Source organism: Mya arenaria, chromosome 11 (genome assembly GCF_026914265.1).
Source record: "Mya arenaria isolate MELC-2E11 chromosome 11, ASM2691426v1".
Taxonomy (NCBI): domain Eukaryota; kingdom Metazoa; phylum Mollusca; class Bivalvia; order Myida; family Myidae; genus Mya; species Mya arenaria.
In genome coordinates, this window is record NC_069132.1 from 38,209,618 (window position 1) to 38,233,013 (window position 23,396).

Here is a 23,396-nt window from a genome sequence, read left to right on the forward strand (position 1 = left end):
TTGATATCTTATATCAACACAGTGCATAGACTCTATACACTATATGGATATGCACGATACACCGTGACAGTACATACACTGGTGTTATATTCTATACCAGTATATACTGTGCACGGTATATATTCTATTCATTCTCAGAGGTGTTGAAGCAGTGCTTCAACACCCCTGTTCTCTATACAATGTATACAGCCAGAGATTTTGAAGATTTACTTCAACTCCTCTGTTATAGTCTATATACATTGTGGAAGCATGCACTATACTCTATTCATTGTCAAGAGGTGTTGAAGCAGTGCTTCAACACCCCTGTTCTCTATACAATGTATACAGCCAGAGATTTTGAAGATTTACTTCAACTCCTCTGTTATAGTCTATATACATTGTGGAAGCGTGCACTATACTCTATTCATTGTCAAGAGGTGTTGAAGCAGTGCTTCAACACCCCTGTTCTCTATACAATGTATACAGCCAGAGATTTTGAAGATTTACTTCAACTCCTCTGTTATAGTCTATATACATTGTGGAAGCGTGCACTATACTCTATTCATTGTCAAGAGGTGTTGAAGCGGTGCTTCAACACCCCTGTTCTCTATACAATGTATACAGCCAGAGATTATGAAGATTTACTTCAACTCCTCTGTTATAGTCTATATACATTGTGGTGGCGTGCACTATTCTCTATCTGTAAATTTGAACCTGTGTTATAGTCTATATACATTGTGGTAGCGTGCACTATACTTTACTCATTCTCAGAGGTGTTGAAGCAGTGCTTCAACACCTCTGTTCTCTATTCAATGTATACAAACGGAGATTTTTGAACAAAAAATGAAGAAAACTGCACAAAAATAATTTTGATGAATTTATGTCATATCAGGCAACATATTTAATATACTTAAATCATAGAACAATTATATGGCGCAAAAAATGATTTTCGGGGTAAAATGTTGGAAAAGTTAAATGAAAATGACAATTTATGAATTTTGCCAATAACTCGGCCTAATTTTGCAATAAAAACACTAGAACTACTGCAGCTAATATATATCATTTAACATTATTATATATTATATAGAAACACAGGGTTTTTTTTAAATATGATTTTCGGGGTAAAATGTATGAAAAATTAAATGGAAATGAGAATTTTTGGAATTTGCCAATAACTTTTTCAAATATTGCAATAGAATGACCAGAATTACTGTATTTCATAAATATTACAGTTTAATATATCAAAAGTAAAGAAACTATGTAATTTTGTGAAATGTGAATTTTGGGGAAAATGTTTGAAAAATTAAATAAAAATGAGAGTTTCTGAAATTGCAAATTATTAGCACAAATTTTGCAATACAATGACCAGAAATTTTACTGTATTCAATAGATACTATAATACAGTATAACAAACCTAAAGTGTAGAAACCATGTATGGTGTGAAGTGTGATTTGGGGGGTAAAATGAAATTAAATAAAAATCGACACACAGCAGTTATCAAACAACACAAATAAACAAAAATCATTTATGTGCATTTTTCTGAAATTGTCTCCTTAATTTTTGAAGCTCTGCATCAATCCTCTGTCAAATCAATTAACCTTGTTCTCTGTATTCATTTATGATGATCCCCTTTTAGTTAATAAATCTTTTGAAATCATTGAAAATTGACCTTTTTCTTTGTCACCTGTATGTCGATGAATATTATAATGCAGATATTTGCCAGACTCGCAAAATTCATAACAAACCAAAAGCCCAAGGCATTTTTTCAAGAATATAATGCGACAGTCACTTGGGTGTGGAGCCTTGCCCAGCAACTTCTACATTTTTAAATTGTCATAGCCTAAAATTGTCATTTCCCGACATGCCAACATTTAGACATATCCAACATGATAACCCAAACTAAGGTCTCCCTAGGCTAAATACTTTTCCACGTAGACACTAGAATTGGACCTACAATATCGAAGATGTCCATAAAACCCAATTCACATAACAGGACAGGAGACCAGGACAACCAAAAGACATGGTTGTCTATGTTATAAACAAACAAGACTATGCATTTACCATAACTGTATCTATTTTGAACATGAACAGAACATTAGTAAATTTAATCCTAAGAATCTGATGTCAATAATCCCGTACATGTATGCATATCTATGTCCATCAATATGATAAGAAATGGAAGTTTCTTCTAAAACATACACAGAAACAGCTATTGTTCATATAAACCATAACATAAGGTGTCTTATAATTATGTCAACAAGAGCTGTCTTTGGACAGCACGTTCAAGTAAATGAGGCTTTGTCTTAAAAATGAATACAATAATGATGTAATATGTGCCTGTCGAAAGCAATAAAAAGAGTCAAATTAAAAAGTTAACTAGAAATGCTGCAATGCAACAAGAACTTCAGCCTTTATTGTGAGATTCAGTTTTAAATGTATTAAAACTGAAGTTATTCAGTACCAAGCATTTTTCTATTTGTAGTTACAGTGACCATGACCCTAGGGACCCAAATCAAATATAACAAGAGGGCCATGATGGCCCTAAATCGCTCACCTGAGTAAAAGAGTTTAACATAGCTTGTTTCTCAAAGAATATTGAACAAGAGCTGTCAAAGTATGTGACAAATGCCCCCCAATGTGACATTGATCTATGAACAAGTACATAAAAAGTTGATCTTGCCTTTATGTGTCAAATACATATTGCAAGTTATATTAAATTGCCTCTGCACATAGAAAAAACCCCAATCATACTAAATGACAGCCAACACTCTTTATGTCCCCATATTCAGCATTCCATTGTGAATAAACACTTAGTGTATCTTTCACCTTAGAGGTAGGGACATGGGTCTTGCACACGACACGTTGTCTTGGTATGTCGAAAACATATGGCAAGTCATTTTAAAATCTGTCCATATAAGAGAAAGTCACAGGGCGGACACGACATTGAACAATTTTGAAAAAGCACCAACCAAGGATCATTCCTATGAAGTTTCATCAAAATTGTCCAAGGGGTTTAGGAGAAGAAGATGATTGTAACCAATTGTTGACATTTTCCTTTAGGTTGCCATGTCAACCGGGCCAAACAAAATTATTTGAACAAATTTAAGAGAGGTCCATGCAAGGACACTTCAAACCAAATTTGCTGAAGATCTATCAAGGGGTTCATGCGAAGAAAATGTTAAGTTTTTTTTACTAATGTTAGCTCTGGTGGCCCTTAAAAGGGGCCAAACAAAATTATTTGAAAAGACCTGACAGAGGCCCATGCTAGGATGCTTCAGACTTGAAGATCCATCAAGCAGTTAATAAGATCAAGTTGTTTAAAGGTTTTTCTATTTTTTGCTCTGGTGACCCCTAAAAGGGGCCAAACAAAACCATTTGAACAAAGTTGAGAGAGGACCATGTAAGGCTGCTACATATCAAGTATGGAGTCATTCTGACCTTTACTTTCAGAGGAAAAGATTTTAAGTGACAAGACAATGTAAAAACAAATGACCCCTGAGCAAGGCCAATTTGACCCCGGGACAATAATTTGAATACCTTTGGTGTAGGTCCACTAGGTAACACTATATACCAAATATGAAAGCTCTAGGTCTTATATTTTGGAGAAGAGGATTTTTAAAGTTTTATTATATAAGACTACATTTGTATATAAAAACAAATAACTTTCAGGGCGGGGCCAATTTTGACCCTGTGGCAATAATTTGAACAACTTTGATAGAGGTTCACAAGATGATGTTGTACACCAAATATCTAAGCTCCTGGCCTTACGGTTCTGGAGAAGAATATTTTTAAAGACTTACTATATAACACTACGTAAAAACAAGGATCCCCTAGGCGGGGTCAATTTTGACCCTGTGGCAATAATTTGAACAAATCTGGTAGAGGTCCACTAGATGATGCTGTATACCAAATATCTAAGCCCTGGGCCTTACAGTTTCGGAGAAGAAGATTTTTAAAGATTTACTATATAACACTATGTAATAAAACTAGTGACCCCTGGGGCGGGGCCATTTTTGACCCCAGGAGAATAATTTGAACAAATTTTGTAGAGGACCACTACATGATGACACATACACATGTACCAATTTTCAAGGTTCTAGGCCTTGTGGTTTTTGAGAAGAAGATTTTTAAATTTTTCCCTATATAAGTCTATGTAAAACAAGTGACCCCTGGGGCGGGGCCATTTTTGACCCCAGGGGGATAGTTTTAACAATTTTGGTAGAGGACCACTAGATGATGCTATATACGAAATATTAAGGCTCTAGGCCTTGTGGTTTTGGAGAAGAAGATTTTTAAAGTTTTTCCTTTCCGTTGCCATGGCAACCAGAGTTCTGCATGGAATTCAATTCTTTGAAAAATTTTCAACAATTGGGGGACCACCCAAGGAACATTCCTGTTAAGTTTGGATGAAATTGGCTAAGCGGTTTATGAGGAGATGTCGTTTAAAGTAAAAGTTTACGGACGGACGGACTGACGGACGCCGGACAAATTGTGATCACAAAAGCTCACCTTGTCACTATGTGACAGGTGAGCTAAAAATGAATGGAAATTTTGCCTTTAGACAGTTATTAAATAGTAAATAATATTTGACAGTTATCTATGTACATCTACATTTTAACTTTAAAAAGGTTTCCTTGACATTAAACAATCATTTGTTTTTATAAACAAAAAATTAACAAAACAATGTGGCGAACAGATCAAGAATCTAGGTTTAAGAAGTGACATTTCTAGAGGCTTACCATGTGCTCCAATATGTATGGAACTTAATAACCATGGTTTTATTGAATTTATACTGTCATATAGGGTAATGTGCAATATAGTTAACAGAACACTCAAAAGTACAATGAAACATTTAGGTTAGAAGTTAAAATATAATAAGACAATTAGCCATAATTGACCAAGTCAGTATGGAAATTAACAACAGAACAAGGTAACTAAAAAAAAAATATAGATTAAAAATAATAATATATGATTTGCATTCATTTAATTCAAGTTTAAAACAAACTTTTAATAATGAGCTAGCTCAATTGTTACTAAGCAATGTGCTTTATTGCTCCCCTCAGAACCAGACACATTATTTGTTTCAATAATATGTTCACAAGCTTTTATTCACTAAAATATGTGCCTAAGTATTAACTTTTTACATGTTATGCCTTGTTTGTTGAAAAGTATTGCTGGCTAAGTTGTGATTTATGATGAGGAAACAATACCTCTATGAATAGCAACTTTTAAGGTTTTTAATACTTGACTTAGTGACTCCTGTTTCATATTACCTACATTCATTCTTCAAGGAAAGCTTGGGAAGAGAATATGGCCTATAAAACTAGAACATAGTTTTTTTCTAAAACTTGACCAAATTTCATTCATATGAAGTGGAACTTGAGGCCACTCTAATCAAACACATTTTGACCAATAAACAAGTTTCACCTAATATTATTTAAATGTTGACGAGAATAAATACTGACAAATATCATGAAAAATTATATATATAGTTTCTGAAGCATTTACAGTTTATATTATTAGAACAAACAACCTACATGCTTTTTGTCCAACCTGAACAGTTATCAATCTCTACTAAGATTTTTTTGGTAAACATATTCTGGCCAGTATAAATAAAGACCAAAGAGACAAGAGCTGTCACAGAGACAGCGCTCTCGACTATTCCGCTGCTTTTCAGTGTAAGGATTGAAAAGTTTTGGCGAAACATGCATGGATCACTGTTAGATTAGATTTCAATGCAATACATGCCGAGATATTAACATAAATGTGGTTACATGCAAAATTTTAACCAGAATTTTTATCTAACTTGATTATTCAATTAGGTTGGGTGGTTGTATAAAGTCTCAATGCAATTCATCCAGTATTTGCTGAGATATTAACCTACATGTATGTGTGCTTACATGCAAAACCTTAACCAGAATTTCTGAGTGAAATAATAAAGGCAAGTATTTGCATTAAATGCAAACTATAGTTATATAACTTGGAAAATTAAGTAGGTTGGATGGTTGAGTACCATTGTATCAAGTCTCAATGCAATACCTCAAGCAGTTGCTGAGATATTAACCTATGTGTGCTTGCATGCAAAACCTTAACCAGAATTTCTAAGTCAAATAATAAAGGCCTATTATTTACATTAAATGCAAACTAGAGTTATCTTACTTGTTTAAATAAGTAGGTTGGATGGTTGAGTACCATTGTATCAAGTCTCAATGCAATACCTCAAGTAGTTGCTGAGATATTAACCTATGTGTGCTTGCATGCAAAACCTTAACCAGAATTTCTAAGTCAAATATTAAAGGCCTATTATTGGCATTAAATGCAAAGTAGAGTTATCAAACTTGGTTAATTAAGTAGGTTGGATGGTTGAGTACCATTGTATAAAGTCTCAATGCAATGCCTCAAGTAGTTGCTGAGATATTAACCTATGTGTGCTTGCACGCAAACCCTTAACCAAGGGGTGACGCCGACGCTTGGGTGAGTAGTATAGCTCTCCATATTCTTCGAAAAGTTGAGCTAAAAATGAGTCCCCATACTAAAGTGTTAACACTGTATGAAACTGTTAATAAAAATGAAGGACAGACTATGATCAATCACAATAGTTCAACATGAGCACTTTGTACTGTGTTGAGGTAAATGTTAATCATCCAACTTATTTAAGGGTGATCTATTTTCAAATTTATAATGTATTTGTCTGTTAAAAGTTAAAATTGGTATATCATTCCAATTTTAGTGAATCTTTATGTGACGGATGTCTTGTCCATTAAGTTGCCTTCAATGAAGATTTTGAAGTCAGATTGTCTCTTGTTGGATGTGGGGAGTTTTCTGAAAGAAAAAGGAACATTAAGCAATACATAAACACAGTTCCATTGTTGGCTTCAAATATTGAACTATTAAGGAGCTTTTCATTCATTTGTGCCATTGGCTTCAATGTTAAAATTTGATAGTTACCCCATATAAGTATCATTTGAAAGGGCTTTGCATACTGATTACTTATATGTAAAATCAATGACAAGAACATATTTTCACCTTGAAAAGTTATTGCTGGCATCCCAAAATCACATTATTGTTCATCAGATACATTAAGTTATTATCTATCTTGCAAAAGCTCTATGGTTGATTTTGAAATATGATAGTTCTTATACATATTATATCTTAATATTGAAAATTAGCCACACTTTTTGTGATATAGATTTTATATATATGCACATAAAAATATGTAACAAAAAATATACAAATAAATAAGAAATGATAAAAACACACAAATCTTAGTTTATTTTACATTGATAGATAGATAGTTCATATAAACTTTGCTAAACACAGAAAGAAAATAATTGTTTCTATTACAGGATTTGAACCTGGACAATTAATTTTAATGTGAATGAGCATATTTGAGCATGATCACAACTGTGCATTACACCAAAGGATAACATTGAAAACTAACAAAGGGCAACTACTACAAAAAAAATCTTGAGTTATGGTTTCTGTGCACTGCACTTCTGCTAAATGAGATCTATCTGTACATATTTGAAGTTTGAGATCAACACTTCAAAGACTTTTCAAGTTCTGCTGCAGACAAAAACTCAGTATGAAATATAACAAAGGGTTATTACAAAAAGAACTGTAAACAGAGTTATGGTCCCTTAACACTGCACTTCTTCTCAATAGGGATCTATCTGTATATGAAGTTTGAAGTTAATACCTGGGGGATTTATGCTCAAGATTACATTCCGTGCACACGCACACACACGTGCACAATTACACAATTACTGTATCCACTTTGCCTTTTGGCAAGGGATAATCAATAGATTAGTCCTCATCATCACGGTCTTAATCAAACATGATGAACATAATCTGGAATAAAAACTGTACCTAGATGAATTTGTAACAGGTGGCGATCATTCATCACATTCCTGTTTCCTGTTTCTCATTGTGTCATTCCTGTATCTCATTGTGTCTTAGTTGGTTTAGTACAACTCTGGCCTGGTCCACAATTGCAACAACTGAAAAACAACTGAACAATTAGCAAAAGAGAACTTATACCTTAAATGTACATAATATATTGCTAATAAAAAATTACTCATACTGTCAAACACTTGTTTCCATGAAAAACTACAGCTATCACCTATTGTAATAAGAGGTTTCACTGAGAGTGATGTTTGCTTTTAAGCATACAGTAACCAATTAGGCAATAATTTTAAAACTGCCAAGCACAAAATAAACATAAGAAAATAATCCTTAATATACCAAAAACAGAATAGGTAGTGTTTTGTTAAATTAAAGTAAAAAATGAAAAAAAAAATTATGAAGAGAAGAAAAAAAAAAAAAAAAAAAAAAATATAAAGATAATTATCAAAGGTTTACAATTCTTTGACTACCATACACAATTTAATGATTCATATGCACAGCTATTTTTCTTATCACGTCCAATATGTGCATGAAGTTTGAAGTTAATACCTCAAAAACATAGAAAAGTGAAAGAAAAATAATCAAAGACCAATAACTCTAAAATACCATAAACAAAAATGTTTTTTGCACAGCACTTCTCCTCAACATATTTAATATGTGTTAGAAATCTCAGAAGCATTTGGAATTATGGATAAAAGAAGACTTGTCCAAATGAACCCTAACCATCAAGTTGTAGGAGTATAATAGCAGAGACAAATCATACATATGTCTTTATATTTAATATGTCAATGTATGTTTGAACAGAATAATTATGTTAATTCTCATTTCTTGGCTTACCTCATATTTATATTGTTATACATAGAATTAATCCAAAGAGAACTTACCATTCACTGACACGATTTCCTCATTATACACAGGAGTATCTTCATACTTTTAGAATCTCTCCATTTTTCTTCTCCATAGGAACTGCAATGCATAACACATAAGAAAGGAAATCAAACAATTGCATTTTTTAAAACAATTTGTAGAGAAAAATAAAACATGACTTCAGACACATGCAGAATTATTTGCATTTATTTTAAGCAAGTTACAAGAGTAACTGTACCCTATGCCATCTGAGTAAAATCTGCATGCAACAAACATGTGCATGCAAAATTGCATGGACTTTCATTTATTTGCTTAACAGTTTCAATTAAACCTAACAACCTGACCAAATACTTGAAATATCTTATACTTGAATACATTATGTTATACTAGTAAATGACATTGAGTACATGTAAATATGTGTTAAAAATCTACCTTTCAAATCCAATGCTTTCTTTGCATTAAAACGTTTGTCTGTTTGCCCTTAAATTGGTCCCTCAAGAGTATCTGGTCTGAAATAAATATAAAATTCACATACTTTTAAGCTAAAATTAGCTATAATACTAACTTGGCTGATCTTAGGAAAAATGAGTCTTAAAGCTGCACTCTCACAGATTGACTGTTTTAACATTATTATTATCTCAGAGAATCAATGCCTTTAATTGCTAACAATAAAACAGATGTCATGTATTGAGAAATCTGCTTATTATTTCATTTTTCTGAAAGTGTTCAAATTTAAGTCACAGAACAACAATTATGAACGTACATATGAAAAACAGCTATCTGATATTTTTTCAGCAGTTTTAAATCATAGTTCACGGACATAATTTATGCACTAACATTGCATGATTCATTCCATGATGAAAAAAAAAGTTGTCAGAATGGTAAATCTGTGAAAATGCAGCTTGAATAACAATCCCCAACAGTTCCTCCCAAAGACTTGTTTAAAAGGGGCTGTAATCTGTTTAATGAAATAGCGGAAAAAAAGAAAATTGACGAAAACTGACATAAACTTGGTATCTATGTGTACAATGCATTAAAACTTACTAACTGAAGTACCACATAATTTACAATAAAAAAAATTCGCCAATATATTACAAGTTAGGTATAAAGATTAAATATTCCAACTGTTTAGGATAAGCCTTCATAGCACAGTGGATACAACACTGGACTGCAATTTTGGCGACACCGGTTCCAACCCATTCTCTGACTTGATATTTTTTTTTACATTTTGGTTAATTTTTTTTACCATTATGATATCAAAGATCAAAAGATTTTTTGAATAATTGTCCTGAGATTCTTTACAGAATTTTTTTTTTTTTTTTTTGGGGGGGGGGGTCCCACCCCCTTTCTGTATCCGCTAGTGTGGGTTACTCCCGTAAAATGAACTGAATTTAATTTGGTGCAAAGCTCTAATAAAAATTTGTGTATTCAATTAAATTCATAAAACTAATTAATGTAAACAAACCATTTGCAACTATCCCTGAATAACTTTTAAATGATAGTGATTATTTTCATTTGCATGATAACTAAGAAAATATAAAATAACACTTGAGTGTCCTGTATGGTATCCCGATATAGTCAATACTTACAACTTACATGTGCAGGAATCAGGAAGGAGTTCCATTCTACCAACTTAATACCATTCTTATTTGTCGTCTTCTTAACCGGATGCTTGAATTTTTGTAAACAAACCCAATGAACCCTGCATCGTTCCACTAGACTTTCTCGCTTAATATTTACGCTCGAATGTGCCTGTATCGAAGAAAATGAAGACCAGTCCAAAACATTGCGTCATTTCCCTTATTCCAGAAGCCCATAATGCTTTGCGACAAAGGTGACTTCCGGTTTATTTCCGTATTCAATTTCCTAGTTATCGATACGAGTGAAAGGAAGAGCATACTTGGCAAAATAGATCGATAGGTGAGTAAAACATGTTAGGAACATCAGGTTATACATTCTTCTATAAATATCTACCGCTTTTTGTAAATGTCAATGAAGTTTTTGACGTTTATACCCAACTTCAATACACATTTAAGTGGGTGGGGTAAAATAACATATTATGGTAAAGACTTTCATAGTAGTTCTCAAAGACTTCAAATACATATTGGTTGTTATAAAGTATGCATTCAATTGTGGTTTGTTGAGTTTGTTATTAAATTAAATGAATGATATGTTGCAATTAGTGTGAAATTGTTAAAATCTGCAACTTCAAAACAGTCAAGTAAATGAAGCTTAAATGTGATTAAGAAGGGCATTTAAATACTGACTGCTGTGCTGTATGTAAACAAATATGCAGGTCTTAAAATAACAGCTTATTAATATTGTACTAGTAAATTGTAACTATTTAAATATCTGACTGATATTAAAGCTGCACTCTCACATATTAAACATTTTGACAACTGTTGTTTTTTTTGTCTTCGACTGCCAATTTATGCAAACGTGCAAGAAAACCAGTGATATAAGACTGCTGACAAAACATTGGATCGCAGATTTTCATTTTTAAGTAAATATAATAATTTTTAATGCATTTTTCTTAAACCGTTAAAATTAGCCATAAAATAATATTTTTTAAATGGAGATATGAAAATCGGTGATCTGATTTTTTTGTCAGCAGGCTTATATCACTGGTTTGCAGATATTTACGCAGAAATTGCCTCTTTCCAAGACAACAAATAAAAAAAGTTGTCAAAACGGTATATCTGTGAGAGTGCAGCTTTAACAGTTAAGAGTCTTTTGTATTTTTATTTTTTCTGGCTAAGTTGGATGATGATAAAACTATTTATTTTATTTCAGAGATGTCCATTCTGGATGTTTGATTCCGCCAAGTTGATGCTCAACAGGAGTAGGCAGTTGATACCATTGATCTGATAGCACCTGCTATATCAGTGGTTTTACAAGAAAAATTTGTGCAAAACACAAGAGACGGAATCGGTTCAAGAACTGAGATAAAATAAATGACGTGTGTCAATATGAATGAAAACTTTCCCTGACTGCAAGGACTAAAGAAATGCACACAAGTGACATAAATTTAAATGTTTGGTACAAAAAGTAGACATGTAGAACTTAAAATTATGACACAGGATGTGAAACAACACTATCGCCAATAAAAGTCCAACAAGAGATTTTTCAAAAAGAAGCAAGATTTTGTTTTTGAACCCTTGGCAAATGAACCTTTAAAGGGATTATTGCATACCAAGGACAATTTATTGTTTTTGAATTATATCATGTTTAATGTTATTATTAAATTGTAAAAAATACCGTTGTTATTAATATGATTGTCTATGATCTTTTTATTCCAATGACTGTGTAAACTCCCATGGTTAATATTAAAAAGACATAAAATCGAGTCAACGTTTGTGAGCAATAACTAGCCACCTGGTTAACTTAGTTTGTAGGAGCACCGTGCTTTTTCTGGCAGCCCTTGGTTCGAGCTTTTTCCAATCATGTTACTTTAGTATTGTTATAGTCAATAAGCCTAGGTGTCGTTAGCGCAGTACTGTAGGCCGAATATTTTCTTGGCCCAAATTCAAACAGCCTTGAGATTTAAATGAAACTTGGTACACATGCAAATTTCCAGAAACAATAGGCTCATGTCCAGCAAGATCATACATAATATTTCAAGACTTGAATGATTCAATACATCTGCTCCTATGTATTTTAATTTTCATAACTAAAATTGTTCATCATTGTAAATACAGTGCTCAAGTTTAAAGCTGCATTCTCAGACTGACCATTTTGACAAAAAATGTCTGAAAACCAGTGATATAAGATTGCTGATGGAAGATCATAAAACATTTTTACAGAATTATCTTGACCGTTTTGACAAAAAAAGTCTGAAAACCAGTGATAAAAGATTGCTGATAGAAGATCAGATAACATTTGTACGCATCTTTGTTTGAAAATGGATATATTTATGGTTAAAAAGCGTTTCTAACGCTTTAAGAAAATGGAGTCTTTTGACAGTGTTTCAAACAACTGAGATCTGTTATTTTGTGAATCATCTTATATGACTGACTGAATTGAAGGCAATGATATCAAAATCGGTTAATCTGTAAGATTGCAGTTATAAAGGTGCATGTCCCTAAAGGTCAATTGGCAGGAGATCTCATCAAATTTAATGAAGAATCATACATTCAATGATGCAATTCAACTTATTCATTTTGATGAGAATCAGCATTTAAAGAAGTTACCATGAGCTCTGATTTTTTTGCTGTGTTTTTATATGACAAATTTATCATTTCTGTAGAAAATGTCTGACACTATCATACAAATTGTAGCAAAAGAAACAAAAAATGGTTGTACAGAATTAATGTTTATTTAAATATCTATAAAAAGAGTTGTTCATATAATAAAACATTATGATGCACATTGTAGATGTAAAACATAACTAAAGTACAAGGACATAAAAAAATATTTAATTTTATATATTTATATGATTTTTGAATACTAGTAATACTATTTCTTATGATAACAATAATAATAATAAGTGTTGAATACTAAGCACTTAACATATTATACATGTATGAATATCAATAATAACAGTAAAAAAACAACAGTTCAACCAACAAAAGAGATCCAACAAGTACTAGCAATGGGAATCAAACCAATATGACCTAACAGTGATTCAAATAACACTAGTTGTCTATCACACATTCTGTCCAACAAGCAGTCCAAACAACACTGGTGGTCCAACCAACACTTCCAGTCCAACCATTTATAATTGTTCAACCAACACGTATGGTCCATCCAATATAGCGGCCCAGTAAGCAATAGATGCCAAACCAACAATAGCATGTCAGGTACTAGCTGTCCATCACGTTGCTACCAATCTAGCAGCCCAACCAATTGTAGTGATGTTCTTCATTGAAAGTAATGATCTCAGAAGGTAACATCAGCATATTTGAATCATATCTGTAAAGAAAGGAATGGAACATAAAAAGCATATTTTTATAAAAAAGTAAGTTACTCTCAGACTTATTTATGAATGGGTTTTAAGACAATCTGGAAACCGATTTAATTCCAGGCCTGGGGGTATGCGACTAGTCCGGTGGCCATCATAATATTTGAAAATAACAAATCATTCAGGAGACTACACAGGTGACAGCATGACATAATTACTCTATGTAAAATGTTTATTACATAGTAATAAAATACACACAGCAGTATAAATATCATAATTTATATTGATGATGATTTATTTATGTTCATTCATAAGACTATTAGTTATACCTGGTAATGTACATACAGATTCCTCATTAGATTATGACTGTCAGATAGTAAAACAGACTAATGTATTATTTGTGTTAATTTTCAAAACAAATGTTTTAGAATAGATGAGAATTTGTTGTTTATAATACTCCAATAAGAATAGTAACTGCAGTCTTTTCTGAACCATCTACCCCACCCACCAGAACTAACTGTCCAAGTAAACAGTCGAGCGATTTATAGCTCATGACATTCAAATAATATCACAATAATGTAATATAAACTCATTAAAATGACAAATCTAATAAAAATAAATAAATTATAACAAACCTGGAATGATAAATTGTCCGTATTTATCGCTGTTATTGTACTTCGTCATAACCCGGAAATAAACCGGAAGTCACCATGCCGCAAAGGATTATGGTCTATTGGAAAGTCGAGAATTTAGTATTTAGCACGCGCTAGAGAGATTCAAAACATCGAATTTGACCGACACTTAGTCCAAATAATTGTACGTTGACGGATTTTTTTTAGATTTTTGATATGGCAAAGGGATTGGAAGAATCCCGTATTACACGTCTAATATTTTAGACTAGACCGACACTGAACAGAGGTAAATGGCTATTTTCTTTGAAAATATAACACTTTCTAGTTCAAAGGTCACAGTTTAACGAGTATATTTAATTGATATAACGAAGTACTCCTTAAAGCTGCACTCTCACATACATGTATTTTGACAACTTTGTTATTTTTTATTTTTGTCTTGTAGTTTGAATGAGCCAGTTTCTGTGTAAATATATGCAAATAAGTGATATAAGCCTGCTGACAAAAGATCAGATCGCAGATTTACATATTCCGTTAAAAGAATTGTTTTATGGCTAAAAGTGCTACTAACAGTTGGAAGAAAAATGCTTAAAACATCATTTTCTTAAAGCTGCACTCTCACAGATTGAACATTTTGGCAACTTTTTTATGTTTTGTCTTGGAATGTACTCATTTTGGCGAAAATCCATGGAAAGCAGTTTTATACAGAACAGAACAGAATATTTATTTAGATACAAGCATATACAGCTTATGATCATAAACATTAGGAATATTTAGTAATGCATGCACATACAATACATATGATAACATAAATGGAGTAAACAAAAAGCAATTGAGCAAATATTAGCAAAGTTAGAGTACATATTTTAACATAATTTTCATGAGAGTAAATTTCTTATCCCGGAACGTTTAAATAAGCATCTCTATGTTCATTTGCTTTAAGAATAAATATCTAATAATATGTGTAGCAAAGTCTTCTTGCTAGTGTTCAATAGTTGCACAAGTTTAAACACACTTGGTCTATTAAAATAAAAGCACGGTATATATATTTATAAGACTGCTGACAAATATAGATCACAGATTTTTATATATACCAGTTCAAAAATTGATGTTTTGTTCATTTTTCTAAAACGTTTATTAACGATTTTAGCCATAAAACATAAATTTTCAAACGGAAATATGAAAATCTATGATCTGGGTTTTCGTAAGCAATCCTATATCATTGGTTTGCAGATATTTATACAAAAATTTGCTCTTTCCAAGACAAAAAATAAAAAAGTTGTAAAAATGGTATATCTGTGAGAGTGAAGCTTTAACTTAAATATATATGCAATCCAATGTTTTTTTAAGCAGTCTTGTGTCACTGTTTTTCTTGCACTTATGCATTAATTGGCTTGTATAAAGACAAAAAATAAAACAGTTGTCAAAACATTTAATCTGTTAAAGTGCAATGTTTATTTAAATATACTTGATGCTTGCCTCAATCATTGCCGCTGACAGATCATCAGATGACAGCACCAACATCCAACAATGCAGCGATATTTTTAAAGTCTCTTTCACATCATTCTGTATCCTAATATTTTAATTTATTTAAGATAGTTGCTTATCAAGATGTTGAATGCATATTTTACAGCCTTTTAGGCTTTAGAGTGTATTTAATGTCATTTTCAGACAGAAATATCTTGATCGAAGCTAGGACCAAGCTCACAACTGGCATTAGTGAGTCATGCCTGTCAAAACTAATTTTGGGGTACATGCATGTGTCTTTTAAAGTAGAACAGTAGACATCAACTTTACAATGTACATGAATACATTGCATTCATGCTTTAGTTATTTATGTATTCATGTACATTGTAAAGTTATTGTAGATGTAGATCGTGTCGATGAGAACCAGCCGTTCAGTTAGCTCAGTTGGTTACAGCGCCATGATAGTGTTCCAGCAGTTGTTGTTGGTTCAAGCTCCACACTGGGGCACTTCTCCTCCCAGGTTTACTTAAATGGTGGCAGTGGTACATGGCAGGAGTGCCTCCGTCAGCTTTAAACTACAGTCGAAACTCGATGGCTCGATATTCTAGGGACCAGCCAAAATACTTCGAGCCTCGAGAATATCGAGCCAAGCGGGATTGCTTACAGAATGTTATTTTTTTATTATTCGTTACAAAAAGTCTTGTTTACCTCGTTTGTTATTGGCTATGCTATCTCCGCAAGAGAAGAGTATTAATTGGACATAGTTACACCTCGTAAAGTTCGTAACATCACTTATTCGATACTTAGAAAATATTATTTGATTGTTTTTATTAATTATAAAAATTATGCGAAAACAACAAACAAGTAATTTTAAACAGTGGGTAACAAAAACATAGCTTATTAGTTATATCAGGATGCATTGAAATTTATATGAACAAAGAGTTAAACAAAATCAGTTCTTTTAATCTGGTTCAAGCCAACGAGGATATCGAGCCATGAGATATCGAGCCAACGAGTTTCGACTGTAATATATATATAAAGGGTTAATGGAGAGGAGTGGAGTGTATTGTGTGTCACTGTCAGTGTGTAAGAACCAGCCGCTCCGATGTGGAAATACTTGTACCATAATTCATGGTTTTTAAGTTTATTGTTTAAAGTTCCATTTTCTAGTTGTTTTGACCTTAAAGGTGCACTCTCACAGATTGAACGTTTTGACAATTTTTTTGTCTTGGAATGAGGCAATTTTTGCGAAAATCCATGGAAACCAGTTATTTAAGACAGCTGACAAAAAATTAGATAGCAGATTTTTATATTTAAGTTTAAAAAGTAATGTTTTATGCATTTTTCTTAAACCATTAGTAATGGTTTAAGCCATAAAACATTAATTTTCGAACGGAAATATGGAAATCTACGATCTGATTTTTTGGCAGCAATCATATATCATTGGTTTGCAGATATTTATGCAAAAATTTGCTCTTTCCAAGACAAAAAATAAAAAAGTTGTAAAAATGGTATATCTGTGAGAGTGCAGCTTTAAATTTTATGATTTAATGACAACTGCCTTGAAATAGATACCTGATTTAAGCATTATGCCAATTTTTATAAATTTCTATTATATTTTACTGTGAAATAATGTAAATATATACATATAATTGTTTGTGTTAGTTTAAATTTGCTTGATTTATCATTAACCTAATTATATATTATTTCATTTTTTTTTGTATTAACCCAATATTATGTCATATAATATATCTATGGGTATATAATACCAGGGTAAAGACATGTATACAAATCACTTATTATTATGTATAGATAGTTTTTATTTCCATGTAACTCATTTGCCTACATACATTTTGGAAAATGTGGTCCATTACAGATAAAACCCAGATGTATACATGGCCTGGATTTCCATATTATGCTGCCCAGAATAAAAGACGATGCAGTCCAGATAAAAACATTGTATGGCTCAATAATCTTTACCAAACTTGGTAAAAAAAAACTTTGTCATATTATGAGAAATACCTGTTTTTTTGTTAATAATGTTCATTCACAGTATATGCAATTCACCAAGCAACACAAGACTTAATGTCCACTTGACACATTTCTAGTATATTTGGCTTGTACATAAACATCACTTTTTCATAAGAGAATAAATCTCATGTAGGACATTTAGATTGCTCTAGAAATAATTGCCAAGATGTTTTGCATTTGAATCATGTTTAAAGCATACCCAACATTATTTGCATTTATTGTGTTCATGATTGTGTTGTATTCTTCCTTTTTAAGATGCATCAGATGAAGTCTTTGACTATCTAGAAAGGGATTATGTAAGCTAGTACTGGACATGAAGACAGTCACTTGGAAATGATGATTGTGCAACAGCGGTTAAACATATGCAATACATCATATGGTAATTTCTTTTCACCTCAATGAATATTTAAGTGACCTACCCACAAATAAAGTGATTCTCTAATAGTTCCAATTTCCACTTTGATTTTGTAATCTGGTATTCTTCATTACTACTACCCGTAACTGGTATCTAAAAATAACATTATAATATTCATCAATAATATCATAAGACCATGTGAATATTCAGTAATTTATATATGTAATCAATTTGTTTTTGTGTATGTGGTGTTTATATGTTGGAGTTTGTAGTTCATTGTCAGTGATTTTTTTATTGTGAAAAACTCCATTTTCCCCAAAATTAAAAAAAATTACATTACATTCCGGATTAAAATAGCAATGAATTTCTTGAATTATAAACAAAATCTTGACAAGTCTTACTCTTTCACAGCATAAGGTATGCATAAAAAAGTTAAAAAATGTATATTTGCCATTATATAAGCAATTTTAGCCTGATTTTGTATTTTTCCCAAAGTTGACTTTTTACCGAATTTGCGAGGTACATTGTACAGGCAGTAAAAAGAATTCATAAAAAATCACTGATTGTTGTTAAGTGTTTTTTTTATGAATGTTGTTCAAGTTTCGTCCTTGGGGTCAAAGTTGTCCCAACCAGAGTTCCCCTGTTACTGATAGACTTCTAGAACAAAAATTGATACACATTCAAATCAGGCAATGACTTCTGCAGTAATGTATGAATTCCTTAGAAACTGATGTCTAAACTAAAAGGTATTTAGTTTCAAAGATTATGAAACAAGTTGTTACAACAATATAATAATCACCTTTTGGCAGGATGTTAAGCAAGGTTTTGCCTTGTTGAGGAAATCGTAGACCTCGTAGTACCCTTAAGGAACCCACTTGTCTGACTTAGTGCCTACAATCCAAACTCACAATGTCTTCCTTAACAACCACTTTATAAGAAACCAAGGACATCCTTATCAAATACTTCATTTACAGCAGCCAATGACTTCCATAAAAAATGATGACTTCCTAAACAATCCTTGGCTTCTTTATCAACCAATGATTGCCTTAGCAACTACCTTCATCCATAGCAACAAATGAATTCCCATTCAACCAATGACTTCCTTAGCATCCAATTCCTTCCAACGCATCCATTAACTACCTTTATAGGCACCAATGCCTTATTTAGCAACCACTTTTTTCCTGAGCAACAGCCAACATTCATAGCAACCAATTACTTCCTTAAGTAATCATTTACTTCCATAGCAACATTCTGGTTCATTACCGTAACATCCATTGACCATGGGAACAACCAGCTTACCATACTTCTCATTTCTGTTAACAAAGAGCAGCCTTCTTTGAGGAGTCCTTATCAACCATCAAATAACACAGCAACCACTAACCTGCTAAGCAAATAGCAACACCTTTCATAACCAGTTGTTACCTGACTGACTTGTTCATGGTCATTTTAATCAGGTGATCAATTAAGGGCCATGCTGGCCCTTTTGTTTTGAATGTACATTTCCTTAGCTTATTCATTTAATTCAGCAAATGTATAAACATAGTGTACAATTCTGGATACTTTCAAGTTTTGTCATTATTATATATTATCAATGTTTTAATTTTCAAACAGGTGACCAGACAGGGAGGAAACTAGGGAAATGGTTATCCACCAACAGCCCAAGTGCTTGGTTGATAAGAGGAGCCACAGCATTAAACATTACTGCACAAAGTGGTGTGCTTTGCTAACACTTATGATTGTGATTTGATAAAAAAGCAATGAATGAACGCTCATTATTCATAACTATAACTAAAACATTGATGTCAAAAGTTGTCAATTTTCAACATATATAGTATTTGAGATCCTGATCTATAGTTGTGTGCAATGGATTATCAAAGAAAAACAAAAGAGTGGGCAACAAAATGAATAGCATAATGCACCAGTCAATTGTAACCACATCCCGCGCCCAGGTCCGGGGACTTTTGACTTTTGGTCCAGCCTACCCCAGGTTAAATTCCCTGAACTGATCCTGAACTAAAATCCCTGCCAAATTCCCCCGCATCCAACATACCATTGGTAAGACAAAACCACCGCATTCACACCCAGTATACCCCCAGACGGGGGTGGTGGTGGTTACAATTGACATGTGCATTACCCACTACCCATTTACACCAGTAATTCATAATTATATTTGATAGACATGCCTCTTGTCAAAGGTTTTGAAGGGTATGAACGTAAAACTACCTGCCTATGGCCTTTCAAGATTTTATAACATTGTTAAACTAAAGAAATTATTATTAAGTTTATACTAGATCTTTGTTAAGAGTGACTCCTTTGATAATTCTGGAGAAAAACTATTAGGATTAGGTTCTGTATTTGTCCATAATTTGTCATATGACATGTAAGCAGGAGTTCATTCCTTCAGAGAATTGTGAATCTTATATAATTATGTATTTGACATCTTATGAATTTTATCACACTTTAACCTAGAGGCAGTTCAAATAAATACTGCTATGATTGAACCAATACTGAATAAGGGGAAGAATTCCAAACAAGACAGTATACATCTAGTATCATGTTTGTCTGATAATTTTGAAATCATAGTGATTAAATCTAAAAGGATGTTAAAGCTGCACTGTCACTGATTAATAGTTTTCACATTTGCTTTGAAAAAAAATAATTAAAATAGTCTGACTTTTGCATGAATGCCTTCAATCCAGTCATATAAGATAACTCTCAATGAAACAGAATTCAATTGTCTGAAAAACTGCCAAAATTTTCATTTCTTCTCAAGCATTACTAACCATTAAACATAGAGTTTTAAATGGTAATAGGAAAAACTGTGATTTTGTATGCAGTCTCATATAACTGTTATCAGACATGTGCACAAAAGTTTTTCATTCCAAGTTAAAAATAATAAAAATTCATATATCTGTGAGAGTGCAGCATTAACAATGAAAACAATTATTAAAAATGGTATTTCCAACTGTGTATAATAATGCAACAACAATTTACCTTCTACTAGCACATTGAATTACAAGTTCTGCTTTTTCAAAGAAAACAGGCATATGGGAAGTACCATCACTTCCAGCGATATTTTTGTTGTAGCTTTTTTTTATAAGAGACATTTGCAAAAACTGTTCATAGATTGTGTTTTAAGGTGTATGTTTTATAGACAGTACTCCAATTCTCTTTAATATATAATATATGTTTGTTTCATTTAAGGCTTTTGTGTGTTTTAGGCCTGTTTCAGACCATTCCTGATATCGTATTTTCATATAAACCCGGCAATCATAATTGCATACCTCTGCAAAAGAATAATAAACATTCACAGAAATTAAACAGTAACGGAATTTTTCGAATTTTTCTCAACATAAGAAGAGACTTTTGTATTTTGGCCCAGCTAATGTTATTATATTGTTGACTAACATAAGCTTACAAGCAAATTAACAGGCAGAATAGGTAGAGAAAAGATGAGCATGTAGTCTTGTTTTGCATACAGAAGTAAGGGGCTTAGCTAGCCCTTTATATGTGGATTCATAATTGCTAGGTGGGTCTCGGGGCATGCCCCCTCAGAATATTTTGAAAAACATGGTGCATTCTGGGCGTTTTGAGGTGCTTTATTTTGTACTGGAAAATAAAAATGGCATTTAAAGGATCATGTAGTCAAGTACGCAAACTGCAACTTTGGCTGATTTTTTTATGTTTTTATCAGAATCATGTGGATTCATCCGCATACTAGTGTTATATGCAGCTTCACGCCTGGTATCTCAGACAGACATTTTTAGGCTTATGTAGATGTTTGCAAGGCAAGGCTTGGCAAACCAAAGCGCCTGTCTCATTATATTGGTTACAAAGTGCTTTTGCATGTTGTTTGCAATTGTGCATTTTGCGTGACTGGTAAATATCTGCAATATAAAAACTTAAAATTCATTGATGCCTAGGTGACCAAATTTCATTTCATTTGTCAAACATTGTGCCCCAAAAGCACATTTCACATAAGTATGTAGTTTTTTTACTTAAGGTCTATTATACTGTAATATAAAATATATTTAAAAACAGTAATTCTGGTAATTTTATTGCAAAATTTGACAAAGTAATTGGCAAAATGCAGAATTTTTCATTTTTTTTCTAACAAATTTACCTAAAAATCATATTTTACAAAATACATAGTTTGTATATTTCAAGTATCTTATAATGTTATATAATATCTGTTTTAAAAAGTTATTTTGGTAATTTTATTGCAAAATTTGGCTAAGTCCAGAAATTCTCATTTTCATTTAACTTTTAAAACATTTTGCCCAAAAATTATATTTTGTACAATGTGATTGTATTATACTTATAGTATATTAAATGTGGTGTCTGATATAACACAAAACCAACAAAAAAAAATCTAAGCATTTTTCTCCCATTTTTCATTTTCACTGGACAAAGAATAAATAGAGGTGATGAGGTGTTGAAACTCTGCTTCAACACCTCTCTATTCAAATTGAGAATAGTGCACGTCACCACCATGTATATAGACTATAACAGGGGTTCAAATCTACAGATAGAGAATAGTCCACGCTACCACAATGTATATAGACTATAACAGAGGAGTTGAAGTAAAGTTTCAAAATCTACATTGCATAGAGAACAGAGGTGTTGAAGCACTGCTTCAACACCTCTGAGAATGAATAGAGTATAGCGCACGCTACCACAATGTATATAGACTATAACAGAGGAGTTGAAGTAAATCTTCAAAATCTCTGGCTGTATACATTGTATAGAGAACAGGGGTGTTGAAGCACTGCTTCAACACCTCTTGACAATGAATAGAGTATAGTGCACGCTTCCACAATGTATATAGACTATAACAGAGGAGTTGAAGTAAATCTTCAAAATCTCTGGCTGTATACATTGTATAGAGAACAGGGGTGTTGAAGCACTGCTTCAACACCTCTTAACAATGAATAGAGTATAGTGCACGCTTCCACAATGTATATAGACTATAACAGAGGAGTTGAAGTAAATCTTCAAAATCTCTGGCTGTATACATTGTATAGAGAACAGGGGTGTTGAAGCACTCAACACCTCTGAAAATGAATAGAATATAGTGCACAGTATATACTGGTATAGAATATAACGCCAATGTACGTACTGTCACGGTATATCGTCCATATCCATATAGTGTATAGGTCTATGCACTGCGTTGACATCTAAGATCTCAATCTCAACTTGGTCTAAGCATTCTAGATTTAATATTTTTTTCTAGATTCAAATAATTCACTGTTTCAGTTATTTT

The 23,396-nt window shown here is 32.4% G+C and overlaps 3 long non-coding RNA genes across 4 annotated transcripts; 2 read left to right on the plus strand and 1 right to left on the minus strand.

Moving 5' to 3' along the window:
* Nucleotides 1-860: 860 nt before the first annotated feature.
* Nucleotides 861-10,482, minus strand: LOC128207892 (uncharacterized). The gene is made up of 5 exons (XR_008256771.1): nucleotides 10,341-10,482; nucleotides 9,184-9,260; nucleotides 8,769-8,850; nucleotides 7,849-7,979; nucleotides 861-6,801 (listed from the first exon to the last, which is right to left on the minus strand). It is a non-coding gene; the product is annotated as an uncharacterized LOC128207892 (long non-coding RNA).
* Nucleotides 10,483-10,498: 16 nt separating this feature from the next.
* Nucleotides 10,499-12,008, plus strand: LOC128207894 (uncharacterized). Its single transcript, XR_008256774.1, has 2 exons — nucleotides 10,499-10,671; nucleotides 11,545-12,008. It is a non-coding gene; the product is annotated as an uncharacterized LOC128207894 (long non-coding RNA).
* A 2,375-nt stretch (nucleotides 12,009-14,383) lies between these two features.
* LOC128207893 (uncharacterized) lies at nucleotides 14,384-22,473 on the plus strand. 2 transcript variants are annotated; one of them, XR_008256772.1, is made up of 4 exons: nucleotides 14,384-14,569; nucleotides 17,624-17,735; nucleotides 18,034-18,157; nucleotides 19,745-22,473. It is a non-coding gene; the product is annotated as an uncharacterized LOC128207893 (long non-coding RNA). The 2 variants fall into 2 exon arrangements; XR_008256773.1 differs by having other exon boundaries at nucleotides 14,385-14,569; nucleotides 17,624-17,706.
* Nucleotides 22,474-23,396: the final 923 nt, after the last annotated feature.